A 23,788-nucleotide genomic window follows, 5' to 3' on the forward strand; every position below is an offset into this window, starting at 1 on the left:
AATGTATGCAAATTTTCGTATATTTTTTTATAATGGAAAATGAGAATTTATCTGCAATTTTTAATTCTTTGAGAGTTTTCACTATATTTTATTGTTATCATCTGTTATATAGAATATGATATCACTTAGTCGAGGAGTCAATATTCCGGAAAGTATTATGCGGAAAATTCGGATTTCTGATATTGGTAAAATGACCTGCGATTTAATGGGTCATTTGTTTTCAACACAAGAGATTGCGTGTTCATCTAGAACAGGAAAAAAGAACAACATAAAATCAATAGAAAGTTCAATAGAGAGGAAAAAAAAACCTTTGGACCAAGATCATAAATTTAATGCAATAAAAGGTAAACATTATAAGGATTTTTTTTAATTTATCGCATTTTTAATCAATTAATTGCTATTCTTTTTAATTTGTATTAACACTGTAATATTAATACATATGTATACTGCGAACAAGAAGTATTTGTGTGCAAGAAAACTACGTTAAAATTAAAATGAATTTATAAAATTTTAATAATAATTTATATATTTGTTTACAGATTATGTACTACTCACATTTAAAAATGTGAACAATGCAGAACAGTTATTCAATACTGCAGTAACTAATAAATGTAAGAATGTCGCACGGAACTTCAAAAAAGTCTCGACTTCAGAGAAAAAGCTTAATATGATTGATTCAACATACACACACACAATGCCTATTATAATATATATATATATATATATATATATATATATATATATATATATATAAGTGCAAAACTTGCAGCAAGCTTTAAAAAAAAATCGAAAAGATTATTTTTCTTTTATTTAAATTAGATTAAATACAAGATTAGATTTTAAATACAAGTTTTATTTTAAATGTATACAAAATACTTTACGTCTTATTTTATTTGATATTATATGATTTGTTTCATAAATTATACTTTCCATCGTATTTAGAGAAATAAAAGTTGAATTTTTGAAAGATGTAATTAAAAATAAGAAATCAGAGTTGATTTTTTTTATCATTCATTTACTACTTTGTTTAGGGAATCTGAAATGAAAATGAGAGTAATACCCTAATAAGAGTATATGTATATAAATCCCGCATCTGATGATGATTTTGCATATATTATCGAATGCAAATTGAGAACATTCAAATATGGGGTTTACTCTCATTTGGGTGTTACTTTCATTTGAGGATTCTTATTTTCAGGGTTACCGTCATTTTTAAGGATTAACCATTAACTGAAGGTTAACCATCAATTAACTATCATTTAAAGGTTAACCTTCAATCAATGGTCCGAAATCACACCCAACTTTGAAGGTTTTTTTTGATGTTTTTTTAATGGTCAACACCCAAAAGTTGAGTGTATTTTTCCGTAAGGGAAGCCATTTCAGTTTTAAAGGATAAACTTCATTATTGCTTCAACAAATATTGAATAATATAAGTTCATAAATAAATGTTGATCATTCCATTATAGATCACAAAATTATATGTACAAAGATTTTAATATTGAACTCTAGTTTAAAAGATTTTTCGTTCTTTGTAATACAATAGATTACTTATTTATGTGCAATAATATACACATATGAAAGAGAGATACACATATATAGTACATATAATAATATATAAAAACAGCATGCTCTTTATAAAAATGTGATATGTTAAAGCACAGTCTTCCCTGATTTATACAATAACTGAAAACCAATATACAAATATACAATATACATTTCAATATTCTAATACATCAACAATACAAAGTTATTATAATCAACTATTAGTGACAGTTAATGAATTAGCATTCCACTACATATAACAAGATTCTATTAGCGGAGACTATAATATTAAAGTCCCGTTCGAAAAATTCTCGTTCTTTGTAATGGATTTCTTCTTGGTATTTGACATACGCTAGATCTGTGCGTGCTTTGCCAATTAATATTCATTTATTACTGTTGCCTGTTGAAATCAAAATAAATATATATAATATTAATAGACAGCAAGACATTAAGATTTTCTTCTTTGTAAAGGAATCATACTTATATATGCAATTATCATCATCATGATTTTGTTTTTCCTTAAATTCAATTTAGTCTCTTCTTTTAAATTCAATAAGTAAAAACATACAAAACTTAAACATACTTTTTCATAATGTAGTTACAAAATTATCTCAATAGTATTCACTCCATAGACAAATTTATTATTTCCAATGTTCAAATTTCACTATAAATAAAAAAGATCAAATATATAAGTAATATACAAATGTCATTTCAATCTTCTAATACTATCACCAATACAAAGTTTGTCGTAACCCGACCAATTACTTAATATATTAAAGGATAAAACAATAAAGTGACACAGAAAAGTGTAAGAAAGAGCTGAGTAAAGCAAAGCATTAAAATTAGAAAAGAGATCAAGGAAAATTAGGAAAGAGTAAAGTAATAAAAGAATATTAATAAAATAAAAGTAAGATACGTGACTAAAGAGAAGGAAGTCACGGTCAAGTTCTTGGAAGCTGAGTAAGAGAAGGCAGTCACGGTCAAGTTCTTGGAAGCTGAGTAAGCAGCTGACGAGACAGACTGACAAGCGGAGCACGAGACATGCTCCGGTCAGGGACACCACACTCCTCCCCAATCAACGACCTAATTAATTAAGAGATATAATAAGCGCGAGATGCACCTCGCGAGAGACGACTCGCAGACTACTCGCTCGCTCAATATTATCGAAGTACCGTACGTATCGCGCCCGACTATTATAATCGCGAATAAGTGAAAGTGTATTAAATCTTGCAAAATATACTAAATTATACCTAACGTCCGGGAGTGTCTTATTTCGAGCGTGGATCCTAATCCTTTGGGCGTACAAATCCCAAAAGACCTCTCCCTTAGCGGCTAGAGGCACAACAAGTTCTTATTATTTCAATTATCAATATAAATGAGTGTTGATCACTCCACTACAGGTCACAAGATTCTATTAGCGGAGACCATAATATTGAACTCTCGCTTAAAAAATTTTCATGCTTTGTAATGGATTCCTTTTTAACATTCGGTGCACGCTGGATCTGTGTGTGGTTTGCAAATTAATATCCATTATAGTTACCTGCTAAAATCAAAATAAATGATAAGATATGATATTAATACATACGAATTTAAACATTTTCCTTTGTATAATAATCTTACCTGTATAATTGTTATTGCCAAAATTCAATCCTTTCTTCAATTTAATAGAAAACACACAATATTTATATTATTATTTCATAATGTAGTTGCACAATCCCAGTATCGCTAAAGTACTTCATTATTGCTTCAACAGATATTGCAAGTTGATGAATAAGCGTTGATCATTCCATTACAGATCACAAGATTCTATTAGCGGAGACTATAATATTGAACTCTCGCTTAAAAGATTCTCGTGTTTTGTAATAGATTGCTTCTTGATATTCAATGCAAGCTGGATCTATGTGTGGTTTGCAAATTATTTTATACATTATTGTCGTCTGCTAAAATCAAAATAAACATGATGTAATATTAATAGATATGACTTTAAATCATTTTCCTTTGTACAACAATCTTACTCATATAACTGTCATTATCACAATTCAGTCTTTTTTTCAATTTAATAGAAAACACAATACTTAAAAATATGTGAATTATGAAAATATAATAAAATTACTCACTTTTAATTATAATGTGCCTTGTTGCAAAATTTTTAGAATTTGTTGTACATTCCTATAATACCCAAACACTTTCACGAACAAAATGTTTATTCAATGACACTTTTCTGTAAGATTAGAAAATCTAAAAAGCTTACAGATATGTATTTTGAAAAACTATAAAAATAATAACTAGATGTAAATATAATAATAGAGAGAAACACGCGAGGTTAAGATAACTGTCATGTACCTTGTTGCAACATTTAAGAATTTGTTGTACATTCTCATGGCACCCACTTTCATGCAAAAAATGCTTATTCAATGACACTTCAGTAAGATCAGAAAATCTAAAAAATTTACAAATATATATTTTGAAAATATAAATGCGATCATACTAAATATAAATATAGAGAGAAACACGCGAGGTTAAGATAACTGTCATGTATGCAGTAGGTAATATAGGCTACGCTACGGTTGGAAAAAAACTACAGATGTTCCGAAACACTGCATTAATCAATTATGACAAGGAAATTTTATAATTTTTTAGTCTCATTAACCAACCACCAAAATATTATTCAGCATCTATATCGACTAATCTCTTATCGACTGCAGTCATAGAAAAAAGCATTATTAGGATATTTTTATTATTTATATGTAGACTTATTTTTTGCATAAATTAAAATACGTTATTCAGAAAGAGCACCGGCGATAATAGATAACTTCGGTTTAAAACACGGCAACCGCTAAAGAAACCGATGTCGTTCAATGACTGCATTTTTTCCGTACTTTGTATTGTTGAAATTATGGCATTAAAGTGTTAAAAGTTGTATATTTATGATTCTTAAAACATGATAGCGCGACGATATTTTTTACATTATCGCCAATATCTCTCGTGCAATATAAATTTTTCTCCTTGATTTCGACTACCGCCAAAGATATCGGTGTTAATAGAGAAAGACATTATTCTACATGATCTCCGCTAAAAGTATTGACGCATTAAATTTTAAAATTAATAAAGCTGCTACGATTATTAAAGCGATACAACGGGCCAAAATCGCGTTGCCTTTGCCTGGGTCCTTCGCGTCTAATGAATCTATCTCTTAAATCACAGCAATTTTTAAAGAAATTGACGCGTTGTTCAAGAACTACATTATTTCTACTGTGTGCTATTGAAATTACGCCATTAATATTTTACGAATTGTATCTTTTTCTAAGTTGTGTTCATTATAAAGGCGGAACAGCCTTATATAACATCGAGATTTCGGCCCGCTATATCGCTTTAATAATCGTCAGCTTATTGATTTTAAAAATCTAATGCGTCAATCCTTGTAGCGGAGATCATATAGAATAATGTCTTTCTCGAATAGTATCGATATCTTCAACGGTAGACGAGATGTAAGCGAAGAATGTATCTGACGCAAATGATTTCGGCAAAAGCGTCGCGATTTCGGCCCGCTTTATCGCTTTAATAATCGTAGGTTTATTAATTTTAAAAATCTAATGCGTCAATTCTTGTAACGGAGATCATGTAGAACAGTGTCTTTCTTGAATAATATCGATATCTTTAACGATGGACGAAATGTAAGCAAGGAATGTGTTAGACATGAAGAACCCAGGCAAAAGCGTCACGATTTTGGTCCGCTATGTCGTTTTAATATAATCGAAATTATATTTATTTCAAAATGGTAACGCGTTAATCCTTATAGTGAAGAGCACGAACAATAGTGTCTTTCACGAATAACGTCCATATTTGGTGATAGCCGAGATCAAAGCAAAAAGTAAGTTTTTCCGAAGGAGCGATTGTGTGTGTAGATAACGACTTCAGTGTAAAGTGTAAAGCATGACAATCGCTAAAAAATCCATTATCGTCCAACGGCTGCTTTTTTTCTCGTGTTCTGGATTATTGGAATTACGACATTAATGTCTTAATAGTTTCATATTTATGATTCTCTAAACATAACAATGCGACGAGGTTTTACATTATCGCCAGTATCCTTCGCGTATCAAACACATGTTTTGTTTTGATTTCGACTACCATTATAAGTATCGATGTTATTCGAAAAAGACACTGTTCTACATGATCTCCGTTACAAGGATTGACGCATTAAAATTTAAAAATTGATAAACCTACGATTATTAAAACGATACAACGGGCCGAAATCGTGACACCTTTGCCGAAATCATTTGCGTCAGATACATTCTTCGCTTACATCTCGTCTACCGTTGAAGATATCAATACTATTCGAGAAAGACATTATTCTATATGATCTCCGCTACAAGGATTGACGCATTAGATTTTTAAAATTAATAAACCTACGATTATTAAAACGATACAACGGGCCGAAATCGCGACGCTTTTGCCGAGATCGTCCGGGTCAGATACATTATTCGCTTTGATCTCGACTACCGTTAAAGATATCGAAGTTATTGGAGAAAGACATTATTCTACATGATCTCCGCTACAAGGATTGACGCATTAGATTTTTTAAATTAATAAGCTGACGATTATTAAAGCGATATGGCTGGCCAAAATCGCGACTTTATATACGGCTGCTCCGCCTTTAATAAACACATCTGAGAAAAAGATACAATTCGTAAAATATTAATTGTGCAATTTCAATAGCATACAATACGTAAAATAATAAAGTTCCGAACGACGCTTTAATTTCTTTAAAAATTGCTGTGATTTAAGAGATACATTCATTAGACGCGAATGACCCAGGCAAAGACGTAGCGATTTTCGCCAGCTATATCCCTTTAATAATTAGTCAGCTTATTAATTTTAAATATCTACTAGATTTTAAAACTAGAGTTCAATATTAAAATCTTTGTACATATAATTTTGTGATCTATAATGGAATGATCAACATTTATTTATGAACTTATATTATTCAATATTTGTTGAAGCAATAATGAAGTTTATCCTTTAAAACTGAAATGGCTTTACTAGTTCAGAGTTTATCTCTTTCCAATCGTCGGATGTCGTTTTTTATATAGTTTTGTAATAATTAAAATTAAAATAGACTTAAAAGTAGTTATCATCAAAAGTAATTTTGTGTTGTTAATTCTTTATATTTTTTTCATTAATTCTTTTTTACTCGTTTATTGTGTTTGAAATTTACTTGTGTATTTTAAAATAGTTGATATATAGAATGTTGTTAAAATAATCGTTTCATAAAAAATAATAGTATCGTCATATTAATCATATGATACATTCAGGGTTGGGAAGTAAGCCGTAAGCAAATCGACCAATTAGCATTCTTATTATGTTGTAAAAATGCTTGAATGTGATTGATCAACTTATGGCTCTTGCAGACCAGTGCGATAACGCGACGCGCGATATCCAATGAGAGCTTTATCTTTTCGGAAAAGCAGAGCTCTCATTTACTACCAGTTCTAACCCAGACAGCACAAGGATGTCCTTAGGACGTTCAAAGGGCATCCAGGACATACATGTAGGATATCCTCAGGATATCCCATTGTAATCCTCAGATCTCCTCTGGATGTCCTGAGGAAGAGTAAATGATAGCCATATATTAACCTCTGGAGAATCCAGGGAGATCCTGTGGAACATCCTAAGGATTTTTATAGGATATGTTAGGGATATTTTTCGTATGTTTCAAGGAGCAAATTTTAAAATTTAAATATAAATTAAAATTATGTTTTGTTATTTACTGCCAATATTAAAAATCTAATATTAAAAATAGTTCACCGTTCTTTAATATTTGAGGCTTTCGTGCTGTACATGAATATTTTAGGTTTGGCTCCCGGGTTTGAATTGTGTAATATTTTTTAAACAATCCAATATCTGAATTCCCTATGTTGGGATTACATCAGAAATTGAACTGATAGAAAATAATTACATTTGTAATTTCCTGTCAGTTGCTCTTTGCAAGCTTTATATAATTCTCATGACCAAATCTCAAATACGAGTTCGCGTGTCGCATAGCGGTAAACAAACGAACTAGCGGTTGAATACTATTGTTTGTAAAGTTTTTGGAATGTTGCGAACAGTAACATTTCTCATGAAATATTAAATAAATAATAATTTTGGATATATGAAAATGTGCGCATCAAATTCAATTATTAATATTAAACGAAATTAATGTTAACAATTAATTGCACATGTATATGTCCTCTGGAAATCCAAAAGACATCCAATATAATAGACAAGGCAGATATATCCTACAGACATCCAGGGGTTATCCAGTGGACATTTATAGGACATTAATATTTATTATAATACTTAAGATTTCTAAATTATATTAAATAGCCGACACAACTAAAAATAATTATGTATGCATATTAAATTTTTATAAATATATTTATAATAATATATCTTGAAACATCCTACAAATGTCCTGAACGGTCCTGGACATATTCAGGATGATCCTGAGGATGTTTTGTGCTGTCTGGGAAGTACCTTGCAACGAAAATTAGAAAATCTCAATAAATCTGACCTTATAGATTGCCATTCATTAGTTGAAGCTATTCAGCAAGGTTTAAATAAAAGGTAACTTATTAATTTGATTAATACATATGTTATTTAATTTTAAATAAGGATTTAATTGAAAAATATTATTTTATTTTAAACTATTGATTCAAAAGTATTAATTTCAATAAAACAAACAATGTCGCTTAATTTACTATATTCGATTTTAGATTTCTTACAATATTTGAAACAAAAGAATTAATAATAGCAGCATGTTTACATCCAAAATTTAAGTTAAACTGGTTAACCGGAGAAAAAAGAAAACGTGCTGAAAATTACTTGGAGAATTTATTGGGAATCCGATCAATTGAAAATTCTCCAAAAGCTGGAAAATCTGACGATCAATGATTTTTTCATTTTTGAGCAAAAAACGGTACAAAATGAATCTGAACAAGAAGAATTGCAACGGTTTTTAAAATCAAATAATTGTAATATAGAAATGTTAAAAGACTATCCAAAACTTAAAAAACTTTTTATTAAATATAATACAGCTCTACCAAGCAGTGCATCTGTAGAAAGAATGTTTAGCATCGGTGGCTCTGTATTAACACCACAAAGAGGGCATTTAAATGATGATACTATGGAGCAACAAATTTTATTAAAAATTAATAAAGAATTTCGATAAAATTTAATCATTTATTTTGTAATAAACCTTGAATGAAATCTTGCTTACAATTTTTTAAAAGTTTTTCTTATGCAAAATAATTTATTAGTTTGTATTGTAAAAAAGTAACGGAAATTGTAACGACTCGTTACTTTTTAGTAACTGTAACGGTAACGAGTTACTTTTTAAAATTGGTAACGAGTAACGGTAACGAGTTACTTTTTAGAAAAAATAACGGTAACGGTAACGAGTTACTTTTATAAAGTAACTTTCCCAACCCTGGATATATTATTGTAAATAGTTTTGTACTGTCGTTGTACTAGCCAATTGGTAATTTATTTCTTATACATATGTACTAGTACATTTTATGTTAAAAATAAAAGTGATGTATGCGTTAGAAAGTAAATGTACTCTTATGTATGCAATAAAATATTCATTTTTTAAATGTCGTTAAAATAGCCGATTGACATATATATATATATATATATATATATATATATATATATATATGTACATATTGTTGCGTCCCTGCGGGTCGTCTGTGACCGTTATTCCTGAATCTGCTGTACCCGTCTCCGGGAGAACGTTGCTAAGGGTTGTTGTTAAACAACGGCGTTCATCTGAAGAGAGATCGGCCATCTTAGAGTCTCGCGACGGATGCCATTCCGGGCGGACGTAATCGAGATTACGATAACCGTTATTGTTCCGTGTTCCTTGTATAACAGTGTTCTGTGTTATTATATTAAAGTTCCTTTCGTTCTTTCAAAGGAGTGTTAATTATTTACTTGCGGTACGCGAGTGTCGGTTGTGTCACGCGGATTCGAGTTATATCGATTTCGATCCGCGGACGCAACATTTTGGGGGCTCGTCCGGGATACAACGGAGTGGATGATTTTCTGGAGAATTGTGTGTTTTTTCGTCTATAAAAATGGAGATGGAACAGGAAAATTCGCCGACGGTAGGAGTTACGATGAGAAAGAGGAGTCGTCTGACTTCAACGGCGGCTACAACATCGGGACTTCGGGACCATCATTGGAAACGGTTACGCTTCAGTCAGCGATGCGTGAGATCCGTGAGCTACGCGAGGTGCGATTGCAGCAGCGAGCCGATTTTGAGATTGCGCCAACACGATGAGCAGCGAGCTATATTTGAGGCACAATTGCGCCAACGCGATGAAGCGTTACGTGGAATGGAGCAGAGGATTCGTCTGCTGGATGATAACAACCAGCTAAGTCGCTCTATTAACAGAAATTTTATGCCTAATGTTACGCCTAATTTTGAGAGAGACGCGCGTAATTCAATTAATATTAATACGGAATTAGGCTTTTAATTAAAGCCGGATATTTTTGATGGTACTGTTCCGCTAAAGGAGTTCTTCTCACAGTTCGAGTTAATCGCGCGAGCAAATAGGTGGAGTGACGCTGCGAAAAGCATCGCTCTCGTATCATGTCTTAGAGGAAAGGCGCGTGCGGTATTGGAGAGTGTCGTTAATATTGAGAATCTCGATTACGCGGAATTGAAATCCAAATTAGAATTGCGGTTTGGGGAAGGATTTTTGTCACAGTCATATTATTCCCAATTTATGAACAGAAGGCAAAAGTTGGGGGAAGATGAGGCTACCTTGGGCTCTGAAATTGAACGGCTTTCGCAGTTAGCATATCCCGAATGTACGCACGAAGTTCGAGATAAAATTGCTTGCGCGCAGTTTGTTACCGCGTTGTCTAATAGATTTGTGAGAAGGATTCTGCAGTTGGAGGGAATCACCTCCTTGAAAATGGCCATACAAAGGGCCATGGCGGTGAAAGTTATACAGGAAAGTGATTTTGAAAGACGGAATAATAATTTCAATTTTGGCAATAATAATAATAATAAAAATAATTTCGCTAAAGGAAGGAACTTTGATTTCGGGAATAGAAATAATTTTAACAAATTTGACAATAAAAGAAGTTCTGGAAATTCTGGCGATAAAGCTAAAGAAAAGAAACAGGAAAAATATAAAAATTTTTACAAAAGTTCTGGCACAAATAATAATAAAACATTTGTAAAAGAATGTTGGCAATGTGGAGGCTCAGGCCATTTTCGAGCGGAGTGTCCATTCTTAAAGAAAGGGGGAAACTGAATTTTGTCGAGCTGTTCGGGGCAGGTTCGACGCGAGAACAAGGAGCCCCAATAGAATTACAGAGTTATTTATGTAATTGTAAAAATGTTAGCAATAATACTGGCACTAATAATAAGAAATTGTTTAATTTTAAAGGGTTTATTGATGAACAATTGTGTAATTTTAAAATTGATACGGGTTCGGATGTGTCTCTTATCAGGAGTAATTTTGTTAGAATGCCTAAGCGGCGAATCCCTCTTGATAATTCTTTTCATTTGAAATATCCCACGGGGGAAGAAGTCCCCGTAAAATTCAAGGTAATCGTGATGATTAGCTTGGGAAAATGTTCTGTAGAACTTCCGGTTTTTGTTGCTAATATACGACGTTTCTTAAATGAAAATTTTTACATTTCGATTTCGCTTCGTAATATCTCTGTTTTATAAAACATGTAGAGCAAAAATAAACATATTTTCTTTATATAAATCAAACTCAAGCTATTGATTATATATATATATAAGAACTAATAAGAACTAGTAAAAACTCGATTCGTTCAGGGGTTATTGAGAACTGATAATCTTAGATATTCTTGATTTCGACTCGCGTATAAATACGCGGTATGTCTCGCTATTGCTGTGCGTAATCTTTGCTTTGCATGACTTAGCGCAAAATACTATCGTGTCTCTTGATTTTTACTTCTTGAAACTTTTAACAATTAAGTAATCAACAAAAAGGAAAAAAACTTTTGTAATGTGTATTTAAGGATCAGTAAAACAGTAAGCTAAAGAAGATCAACCTTAATTAAGCGATCAAGAATATCACGTCAAGAAACAATGTTTATCATTATAATGTTATTATCCATGTTTATTTTATTGATATATTATTATTACGTACATTATGAAAGAACCAGACGACTCATTAATCTTATACCGGGACCACTGGGCGATCCGATTGCTGGCAATGCATTTCAACTTTATCTTTCAGCAGGCAAGTAGAAAATTTCTAATCTGTTTACATTAATTGTCAGACGATCCGTCATTTATGCACACATACAAGCAAAAGTTAAATTCATAAAACCTTGTGCTCTGGAACGTATACCTTTTTTTTTTGTAACGGAGGGGAAATGCCTTTACGCATACCCCGCCTCGATGGGGTTCGAGGCGGGGTTATGTGGGACTCACCCCCGGCTTAAACAAACAGCCGGGGGACTACCCACTAAAACCCCTCCGGGTGGCCTACGACTGGGCATTAGCGAAGGTCTCTCCGGAAACTGGCATTTGCATTACTTCGGACAGGCCCTCCGACAACGAGCCATGCCCGCTGGGGTGGGGGGGGGGAAGAATCATCCTCCCCCCAGGGTCCCCGTTGTTATGCGGACTCCTGCTCGCACTGGGGACAGGGGGACCACCGCCCCTATCACCCACTCCCCGCCGATGGCTTGGCGGGATTGGTGTGGCCGGGCCCGGGTACCCCACCCGGGTCCCCGGCCACCGGGCCCGTCTTGTGTGCGGGCCCTGCACGTCTGCGAGAGGAGCCGACGTGGACCGGAGCCAATAGGTCCCCGGCCCGCTCCCCTCGCCCGTGTCACCCCGTGGCTGGGGAGGGTCTCGTGGGCGGCGGGGGACAACTGTCCCCGCGCCCATCGACCCTCCCCGTTGGGGCCACCTGGCGCGGCGCTAAAAGGCTCTTCCCGCACACCCCTCCCGACACCGGCCGCACCACCACGATGGGGAGGCCTACCCCGGCGTCCGCCGGGGAGACGCTCCCTTCCCCTTTCGGCCTCCTCCTTCTGCCGCATTACTGCCTCGCAGAAGGAGGAGACCGCCCCCCAGGATCCCTCGCTCTCGAGCATCGTCGCAATGACGCTCGAGAGCGAGAGATCAATACCCCCCAAACGTTAGACGAGGACACGGCGCTCGCTTGCCCACGCCGGACAGATCTCCAGCGTGTGCTGCGCCGTGTTCCCGTCTCCACCGCAGTGATGGCAGCGCGTGTCCGCTTCGCGCCCGATGCGGCACAGGTACGAGCTAAAACACTCATGGCCGGTAAGTATCTGCGCCACACGGTATGACACCTCGCCACCCGCCCTCTCCACCCATTTGACTAAACGGGGGCGGATGGCCTCGACGACGCGCCTCCCCGAAGTGTCTCGGGGATTGGAGAGGTCTTCCAGCCACCTCTCCAGCATACGTCGCCGAGCCTGGAGCCTCACGGCGGCCCTGACCCGCGGGATCAGTGGCACGCCGAGCCCACCGAGCTCCTTGGTACGCCGATAAATCTCGGCGTACATCTGCGCGTAGAGCTTGATGGGCGGCAGTCCCGCAAGTATTGAGGCCGCCGTATGCGACACCGTCCGATATCCGCGGATAACCCTGATGGCGACCTGCCGAAATATTCGGCGCAGCAGCGCCTTGCTGCGCCTACTCGCCATCAGGGACGCTGGAACGTATACCTATCATAAGTATCTGTAGATTATATATCTTATCTCTCGGCAATATTCATTTGCAAATCATTATCATAATTATTAATTTCAAGTTTATTTTCAACATATCTGAGTAAAAATGCAATAAAATAATGAAAAATTAATCCCACCAAAATTTTTGTATTGATATTTATAATTTATTTGTCAGAAAAACTATGGAAATTGAAACGTAGCATATCTGATAAATATTATCCTATTTTTAAATTGTGGATTTTCTTCACGTATTGTGTGTGTATCCGTCATCCATATGATCTAGAGGTAATAAAAAGAATTTCAATTGTCTGTAAACATTACAATTTAGGAATCTTGCATTTCACAAGAATATTTCTGCTCGTAAACAAAAAGGTTAAAAGGTTAACAGCTTAAAAAGATAAATAGAGGAAGTGTCGACATATTCGACCGAGATTAGATAGAAATTTGAGCTACAGTTAATAAATTATTTGCGTATCTAAAAGATCGCGCGCGCGAGTGATATAATATAAATTAATGTTTCTCTCTTGACATGTTTTTGATGATTTCAGACGATCTAAGCAGCACCAAACGCTTTGAAAAAAGTTATTTGTATAATTTGTTTTATCCTTGGCTCGGCACAGGTCTTTTCACTAGCACAGGTAAGATAATGGCATTAATATATAATCGTACATACTTTATTATTACAATTTATTTTCAATTTGTTTTCATCACAGAAAATCAAATAAAATACAGAATTTTTTACAGAACTATACTTGAATATTATTTTTAACGATAAACTCTTACATAACTTCTTTTTAGTACTGTAAAAAGTAATAAATTTGAAAGAAATTTGCAAGTAATATCGTATTGAGAAATGATCTCGCCGTGTATTCTTAAGTAAATAGAAGTAATAGATGTTAGAGATAATAGATAAAAGTATAGATATTTTTTGTTTGACTTATATAATATATATTTCGCATATTTTGAAAATTATAAGATTAAGACTAATTAAAGGATTATTAAAGTTATAAGATTATAAGTTAAGTCTAATAAGGACTCGATCGCTTCAGCCATTATTCAAATTTGAAAATCTCAGATACTCTTAATTGGTCGACTCGCGTATAAATACGCGGAGTACCTTGTTATTGCGCGTGACTTAGCGCGAGACACTACCGTATCTCTTAATATCAATTTGAAAAAGATGTGAACCAATTAACTGACATTTATTACAAATTATTTGCGCTTGCAAAAGGAAATCACTGATGGAGGAATACATATAATTTTCAAAAAATTCTACGCAATTAAAAATAAAAATAAACATGCAGTTGAAATTTAATATAATAATTAAAATTTATATATTTAAAGAAGAATAAACACATTGATCTTTATAATATCCTATATCTCATTTCTTTTCATTACACATTTCATAGAAATAATCAATGACATAAAATTAATGGTCAGATATTGCATAATGTGAATGAAAGGATGTATAAACTTATAGATATATATACTTTCTTCAGAGAAAATCATAAATTAATTTCGAAAACCGCTCTTCAAAAGTGACTGACTTTCGAAATTAATCCATGATCCCTAGCTATATATATAGGCGTCTTTTTCTACAATATTCATTTCCAAACCATTATCATAATTATTAATTATTTATTTTCAACATATCTGAGTAAAAATGTAATAAAATAACGATAAAATTAATCCGACCAAAATTTTGGTATTGATATTTATAATTTATTTGTCAGAAAAACAATTGAATCGTTGCCTATCTGATAAATATTATCCTATTTTTAAATTGTGGATTTTCTTCACGTATTGTGTGCCTATCCGTCATCCAGATGATCTAAAGGTAATAAAAAAGAAATTTAATTGTCTGTAGACATTACAATTTAGTGAGATTTAGGAATCTTGCATTTCACAAGAATATTTCTGCTCGTAAACAAAAAGGTTAAAAGGTTAAAAGCTTAAAAAGATAAATAGAGGAAATGTCGACATATTCGACCGAGATTAGATAGAAATTTGCGCTACAATAAATAAATTATTTGCGCATCTAAAAGATTGTGTGAGTCATATAATATAAATTAATGTTTCTCTCCTGACATGTTTTTGATGATTTCAGACGATCTAAGCAGCACCAAGCGCTTTGAAAAAAGTTATTTGTATAATTTGTTTTATCCTTGTCTCGGCACAGGTCTTTTCACTAGCACAGGTAACATAATGGCATTAATATATAATCGTACATACTTTATTATTACAATCTGTTTTTAAAGATCTGTTTTCATCACATAAAATCAAATAAAATACAGAATTAGTTACAGAACTATACTTGAATATTATTTTTAACGATAAACTCTTACATAACTTCTTTTTGGTACTGTAAAAAGTAATAAATTTGAAAGAAATTTGCAAGTAATATCTTATTGAGAGATGATCTCGCCGTGTATTCTTAAGTAAATAGAAGTAATAGATGTTAGAGATAATAGATAAAAGTATAGATATTTTTTGTTTGACTTATATAATATATATTTCGTATATTTTGAAAATTATAAGATTAAGATTAATTAAAGATTAATTAAAATTATAAGATTATAAGTTAAGTCTAATAAGAACTCGATCGCTTCAACCGTTATTCAAATTTGAAAATTTAGATACTCTTAATTAGCCGACTCGCGTATAAATACGCGGAGTACCTTGTTATTGCGCGTGACTTAGCGCGAGACACTACCGTATCTCTTAATATCAATTTGAAAAAGATGTGAACCAATTAACTGACATTTATTACAAATTATTTGCGCTTGCAAAAGGAAATCACTGATGGGGGAATACATATAATTTTCAAAAAATTCTACGCAATTAAAAATAAAAATAAACATGCAGTTGAAATTTAATATAATAATTAAAATTTATATATTTAAAGAAGAATAAACACATTGATCTTTATAATATCCTATATCTCGTTTCTTTTTATTGCACATTTCATTAAAATAATCAATGACATAAAATTGACAGTCAGATATTGCATAATGCGAATGATAGGATGTATAAACTTATAGATAAGTATAATTTCTTCACACCGAGAAAAAAAAATTGTTAACTTGACTAAATTCGTCCAACTAATTACTATTTCTTTAATTGAAATATTTTAATATTTTAAGTCAAATACGACATATTAAATAATTGAATCTAACATGAGGTATATTTGATTTAAATAGTTAAATATTTCAATTAAAGAAATACAAAGAAAAAGTAATTAGTTGGACGAATTTATTCAAATTAACAACTTTTTTTTCTCAGTGCAGAGAAAATCATAAATTAATTTTGAAAGCCGCTCTTCAGAAGTGATAGTGACTTTCGAAATTAATCCATGATCCGTAGCTATACGTATAGGCGTTTTCAATTTGTATTATCAGTTAGCAAAAATTCGTTTTACTGGCATCATCTAATTGAAGATATTTGCAATTCCATTTTAAACATTTGAGTAGTGTTTCAACTATTCGTCGCATCAATTGAGTTTCTTAAATAGTCGACAGTATCTGTATAAAATAAAAATTTTAATAAACATTTTGAACACGTAATTATTTTCATATAAGTTTTCTCAAATACCGCAAGTTGTTAGTTTGGTTTGATTGTTATAATTTTATTAAATGTATACCCAATCGTTTCGTATCACCAACTCGTTAGCAAGTCCCATAGATGTTACGTAAGTCTTTTTATAGAATCTTCTTTGACGATATTATAAATGTTATTATCCTTCAACAATTCTTCGATCTTATTAAAGTATTCATCTTTATCGAGAGCAACAAGCAGTGGTATCAACGCAGAGTACTAGGCAATTACATTATCATCATGTTTAAAAAATTTTTTGGTATTAACAGTTAATTGTTTATGCGTGTGTTAAAATCACTTTTCGGGATCGAGTAGTTCGGAAAATTATCGATAACCTTCTTAAATTTAATTGCACCGTTGTTTGCCTGTAGCGGTAACGTTTGCTTTTATTATTTTATCTTTTCGTCTAACGATAATTTATACTCATTGTTACGTTGATAATCAGTGAGTTTAGTTCTCTGCGAATTTACATCCCGATTATTTATTGTCGACCTGTGCGTTATTTCGTTTATCTGTAAGTTTTACGAATGTAATTTCCGAAGACTTTCTCTCTCGTCATTTTGACATAATCCATTCCGCTTAATTTACAGACATAATTAATGTACCGCCATGTTTTTGAATTCAATTTATGACCACAGTATCGAGGATTTCTTCCTCGTAACGACATGGATATCCTTGAAAATATTTTTTTACCTTTACTGTGATAATGTGAAAAACCTGCGTTATCTACGCGCTTCTTAATCGCCTAAGAATCTCTTATATGCTTATATTTTAATTTTATTTATTCATGTACGCAGAAGATGGCCAAAAAGAGGCCCGAAACATCCGCCTTTCGTGAGTTTAAATTTTAATGTAATTCTTTTATAATAAACATTTATGCGCTCTTAATATCGTGCTTGGCTCGTTTTGTCATTTCATTCGACATTCTTGATTTTATTGACATTTTTTTGACGGAGAATGGGACGTTTCTTAAATGAAAATTTTTACATTTCGATTTCGCTTCGTAATATCTCTGCTTTATAAAACATGTAGAGCAAAAATAAACATATTTTCTTTATATAAATCAAACTCAAGCTATTGATTATATATATATATAAGAACTAATAAGAACTAGTAAAAACTCGATCCGGTCAGGGGTTATTGAGAACTGATAATCTTAGATATTCTTGATTTCGACCCGCGTATAAATACGCGGTATGTCTCGCTATTGCTGTGTGTGATCTTTGCTTCGCATGACTTAGCGCAAGACACTATCGTGTCTCTTGATTTTTACTTCTAGAAACTTTTAACAATTAAATAAACAATAAAAATAAAAAAGATTTGTGTAACGTGTATTCAAGTATCAGTAAAATAGTAACCTGAAGAAGATCAAGATCAATAAAACGGTCCAGAACATCAAGAAACGATGTTTATCACTATATTGTTGGCATCAATGTTTATTTTATTGATATATTATTATTACGTACATTATGGAAGAAACGGACGACTGGTTAATCTTTTACCAGGACCACCGGGCCATTTGATTGCTGGAAATGCATCACAGGCATATATTTCAGCAGGCAAGTATAAAATTTCTAATCTATTTACATTAATTGATAGATGACTCGTTATTCATGCATGCATACAAGTAAAAATTAAATTCATAAAAACTTATGATCTAGTATACCTATCAAAAGTATGCAAATTACAAAGCTAAGACTTTTCTCTTGGCAATATCCATTTGCAAATCATTATCACAATTATTATTTGTCTATTTTCAACGTATTTGAGTAAAGATGTGATGAAATAACAATAAAATTAATCCCACTAAAACTTTTGTATCGATATTTATAATATATTTTTCAGAGGAACAATGGAAATTGATGTGTAATCTATCAAATAAGTATTATCCCATTTTTAAATTACGGATTTTTTTCATGTATGTTGTGGCTATCCGTCATCCAAATGATTTAGAGGTAATAAAAGAAATTCAATTATCTGTAGATATTACAATTTAGTCAGATTTAGGAATTTTGTGTTTCACAAAAAGATTTTTGTTTGTAAAAAGATTTCTTAAAAAGTTGAATAGAAAAAATATCGACATATACTCGATCGAAACTGTATACATACAAAAGACGATGGGTAAAATAAATCGATTTTTGCCTAATGAGTGTAAGTTATACATGCAATCTTACGCTTTTTGGATCGCTGATTACAATGGTAACAGTTTTATCCGTCTAAACTCATGGGAAAGAGGTTAAAATTTGTCTTAAAGAAACGAATTTGTAACTAGCAGCTACATAATTTTTTTTTAAACAACTATATGTTTTTTTTTTTACACCATTGATTTCTCTCATTATTTTATGTATAAGATAACATGTATAACTTACATTACACTTCTTAGGCAAAAATCTACTCAGTTTACTTATCGTCCTTTGTGGTACGATTAATAAATCATTTGTAAGATTGGGTGATATAATAAATTAATATTTTTTTCTTAACATATTTTCGATAATGTTAGACGATATTAAGCAATACCAAGCTTACCGAGAAAAGTCGTTTAAATAAATTGTTACAACCTTGGGGTGGCACAGGTCTTTTCACCAGCACAGGTAACATAATAAGCATTAATATATAAACGTACATACTTTACTATTACAATTTGCGCTCGATTTTATTTTTAACGATAAACTCTTACGTAACTTCTTTTTGTCGTAAAAGGTAATAAATTTGAAAGTGAATTCGTAAGTAAAATTATATTGAGAAATGATTCCGCCGTGATACATGTATTCTCAGGTACAATAAATAGAAGTAATAGACGTTTCAAGTAAAAAAGATTTTCAATTAAATCGAACACTATTCACATAACAGACTTCTTAATAAATTATAGTTTTTTTTGACTGCCAATTTATGAAGTTTTAAGTACAAAATAATAATTTAATTCAAATTTATACATGCAACTTCTGTCGTCGCAAAAATTTTATTAGAAGATTTAAAAAATTATAAAAGAATTTTGCGCGGTATAAGAGAAATAAATTTAAAATAATAATATTATTTTAGAATTGCTCAATAAATATTAAACTAAAAAAGAGAATAATCTTATATAATATTATTTTTATTTTATTTCACAATTTGCACTATTTTAATTTTGTTGTAGGCGCTAAGTGGCATGCGCGACGAAAATTATTAACAAATGCGTTCCATTTCAATGTATTGACTCAATACGCTGATATATTGATCCAGGAGGGCGATTATATGACAAAATCATTGAAAGATGTTGGGGGGGCAGTTGTAAAAGATTTGGTACCATTTATTAGTGAACATACGCTGAACGCCATATGTGGTAAGATTTCTGTAAAGTACTTATTGTTCTGTTGTATAGATGATTTCGTTCTAAATGATATCATAACTTAAGATTTCATAGCTTAAGAAGATCATTTGTTCGCATACAAAGTATCGATGCTGCAGAAAAAATAGATAATATCCGATTTTTTATAGTTAAAGCTACTCGTGAAATATATTCAGTAATAATTATTTTCGATTATATATCCGATTTTATTAAATACATGCACTTGCAGAAACTATCATGGGCATCTCTCTGCAAAAACTTAACAAGTTCGAATCGCAACAGTATCGAAATATGGCTCACGACATGATCGAACTGATATTTGATAGGTAATTTATGAATATTATAAATAATATTGTGATATATATTTATAATACTTTAAGTTATGGATGTTTGTGATATATATATTTTGAATAACAAATTAAATATTGAATAATCATGTGAAGGTGAACAATTAGTTTGACACGTCGATTCGTTTAAAGCGGCAATTAGATATCAATATCTATTGTACGTACTCCGTTAAATGTTAAACAAATTGTAAATGTTAGAATATTGAATTATTAAGTAAAATAATTTATTCAATAAAATCTGAAGAGAAATTATCTTTGATCAACAAATCTACAGTTAAACCGAAAGTATAATGTTTTTAGAAGATTCTAAATATCTTTTTTGTAACATATATAGTATCAAATTTATTTTTTTACCTATATTCTTTACAAATAATGAGATTACTTACAGATTACTATAGGATTTTATACGACTTTAAATAAGGCTTTTACAAAATTACGTCATTATTGAAATTATATAGTTTTATTGAATTATGATTTAGAGCATTCAGACCTTGGTTCCATAACGATTTGTTATTCTCATTATCGTCACAAGGGAGAAAGCAAAAAAAGATCTTGAAAATATTGCATGGATTTACGGAAAAAGTATGTTATGTATCATTTTATTTTAAATCCGCCACACACACACACACACACACACACACACACACACACTCAAACACACACAAACGTTATCTTTTATATAAAATTACAATAAGTATTAATACTACATTATGCTATTAATATTTATGATATAATACGATGTGTGCTATTGTTATTTAATACAAAAAATTATTTTAAAAATTTAATATTGTACTTTTGTGTAGGTCATCGCGAAACGAAAACTTTATCACGAACGCACCAATGGTCGACATTTGAAAAATCTTGAAAATAACAAAGAGACAGAGATAGATGTCGAAGTATTTGGAAGTACGTAAAAAATCGGAGCTAATATTTAAGTTTGATTACGCAATCGAACATTAAATTATGCCTGTAATATTTATACCAAACACATAATCACACGGAATAATGGAACATATGTCTGCTGTAAAATTGAATCATTTTTATTTTTAATAGAAATTCTGAATTTTTAAACAAAAACAATGTTATATAATTAAAGCGCGACATGCAAAAATAAAATTGACTAACGTGTTTTTTTATTTCTAGTTAAAAAAAGGCGGCTATCCATGTTGGATCTCTTAATAGCGGTATCTCGAGACAATTCGTTGACTGATTTGGACATCAGAGAAGAAGTCGATACATTTATGTTGGCGGTATGTATCTGAATCTTTTTTTCTAATTTTTTGTACACATCATCTAAGCACATTTAACTGTATAACGATATGACGATGATTACAGGGTCACGATACTACAGCAATGAGTATGACATTTGCTTTATTGCTATTAGCTGAACATAAAGATATCCAGGTACTTCTTTCTCAGTATATTGCGATATACACGACTAAAAAAAAATAGAGAACACTTTTTATACTCTAAAAATTGAGCTATGTTCAAACCGTTAAAATTCGACGAAAAATCATCGTAAATAAAAAATTAAAAAAGCAGTTTGAAGCTTAAAGTTTCAACTTTAACGCACTATTGTTGGTTTTTTAAAACTTTTTTATTTTTCTTGTTCTGTGCTTTAAGAAGGAACCCATTGTTTTGTTCCTTAAAATTATGTATTTTTTTACACTTTGCGGCTCGATAAAAGAATTTCTCTCAAAAATTCAATTCAAGTTCCATAAACTACAATATTTTAGCTTCAAAATGCTTTGTTTTAATTTTCCTACCATTTCTTTTGATCAAGTTACACGATTTTAAAACTAAACTTGTATTTTCTAAAAATGAAAAAATGAAAAAATTTTATAAAACTGTTGATATCACGTTACAGTTGAAACTTTAAGCTTCAAAATGTTTTTTCAATTTTTTGTCTACAATGATTCTTTGCCGAGTATCGACAGTATTTCTATTGTAAAAATACAGGTTTAGTTTCAAAATCGTGTGATTTGATCAGAAAAAATCATAGGAAAATTTTTAAAAAAGCATTTTGTAGGCAAAATGTTATAGTTTATGGAACATGAGTTGAATTTTTCGAGAGAAATTTTTTTTTAGTTGTGTATTATTTAACTTTCGATTTTTTTCAAAGTAATATAGATATCAACCTTTTGTTGCAATGTATTTTGTCATTTATTAAAAATTTATTTGTATCTATACATATAAAAACCAAAATATTATAAAATACAATTAAATGATTATCCATGACACAGGAACGTGTGAGGATTGAAGTCGATACCGCGATGCAAGAGAACGGAGGCAAACTTACCATAAGATCGTTGCAAAATTTACCATATTTAGATAGATGTTTAAAGGAATCGATACGTTTATATCCCACCGCATTTTTTATATTACGAGACGTTCAAGAAGATGTAAAATTAGGTAATTAATGACTTTTTTTGCTGCAAATATCTTTGAACATGTCACATTTTACAGAATATATATTATCGAATGTAAAATAAGTTTACTTGCTCTCAAAATTTAAGAATGCAATATTATGTTCATGTTTTATTTCTCAAAAGAATTCTTAATTTCATGAATTTTTATATTTTCTAATTTTATAATATACTTTTCACAGATTCATATATCGTACCTGTTGGAACAATCTTATATCTTAATATCTACGGAGTTCACAGAGACCCCAATTTTTGGCCAAATCCAGAAGTATTTGATCCGGATAGATTTTTGCCCGAGAGGATACAGAATCGTCATCCTTATTCTTATCTACCGTTCAGCGCAGGACCGAGAAATTGCATAGGTAAATTGCTCGCGATTTTCTTTTCTTCTTGTCGATAGTATTTGATAAGACTTCGAATTGTAGGTCAACGATTCGGTCTGTTGGAGATGAAAGCTATGATTGCTCCTTTGGTGCACAATTTTTACCTGGAGCCCATAGATTATTTAAAGGATATCCAGTTAAAGTTTCATCTAGTGATTTGTCCTTCTCATCCGGTTCAGATAAAGTTTATTCCGATTAGCCGCAAACAAACTTTGCAAAACTAACATGGATACCACATGAATGTAAGAAACTGATGAAAATGTTTTATAGAATCTTACAAAAAATGATCTCACAAAATGATCGTACAAAATGATCCAATATGTAGTTGTGTGTATATTTTACGTTAAATATATTTTACTTCTAATTAATTCTTCTATAATTTTTATGTGTGATCTTTCTCTCATATATTTTATTACTTTCGGATCTTCA

General features: G+C 31.9%; 1 long non-coding RNA gene and 2 pseudogenes across 2 annotated transcripts in view; 2 read left to right on the forward strand and 1 right to left on the reverse strand.

Moving 5' to 3' along the window:
• The window catches only part of LOC138942189 (uncharacterized), a 351,185-nt pseudogene that overhangs the window by 60,828 nt on the left and 266,569 nt on the right, over nt 1–23,788 (forward strand).
• LOC138942007 (uncharacterized) overlaps nt 1–23,788 on the reverse strand; it is a 166,321-nt gene that overhangs the window by 30,684 nt on the left and 111,849 nt on the right. The window lies entirely within an intron of this gene.
• On the forward strand, nt 19,397–23,599 carry LOC138941956 (cytochrome P450 4C1-like; annotated as a pseudogene).

This window comes from Polyergus mexicanus, unplaced genomic scaffold, assembly GCF_030449975.1.
Source record: "Polyergus mexicanus isolate NDT 795.1 unplaced genomic scaffold, iyPolMexi1.0 SCAF_21, whole genome shotgun sequence".
Taxonomy (NCBI): Eukaryota; Metazoa; Arthropoda; class Insecta; order Hymenoptera; family Formicidae; genus Polyergus; species Polyergus mexicanus.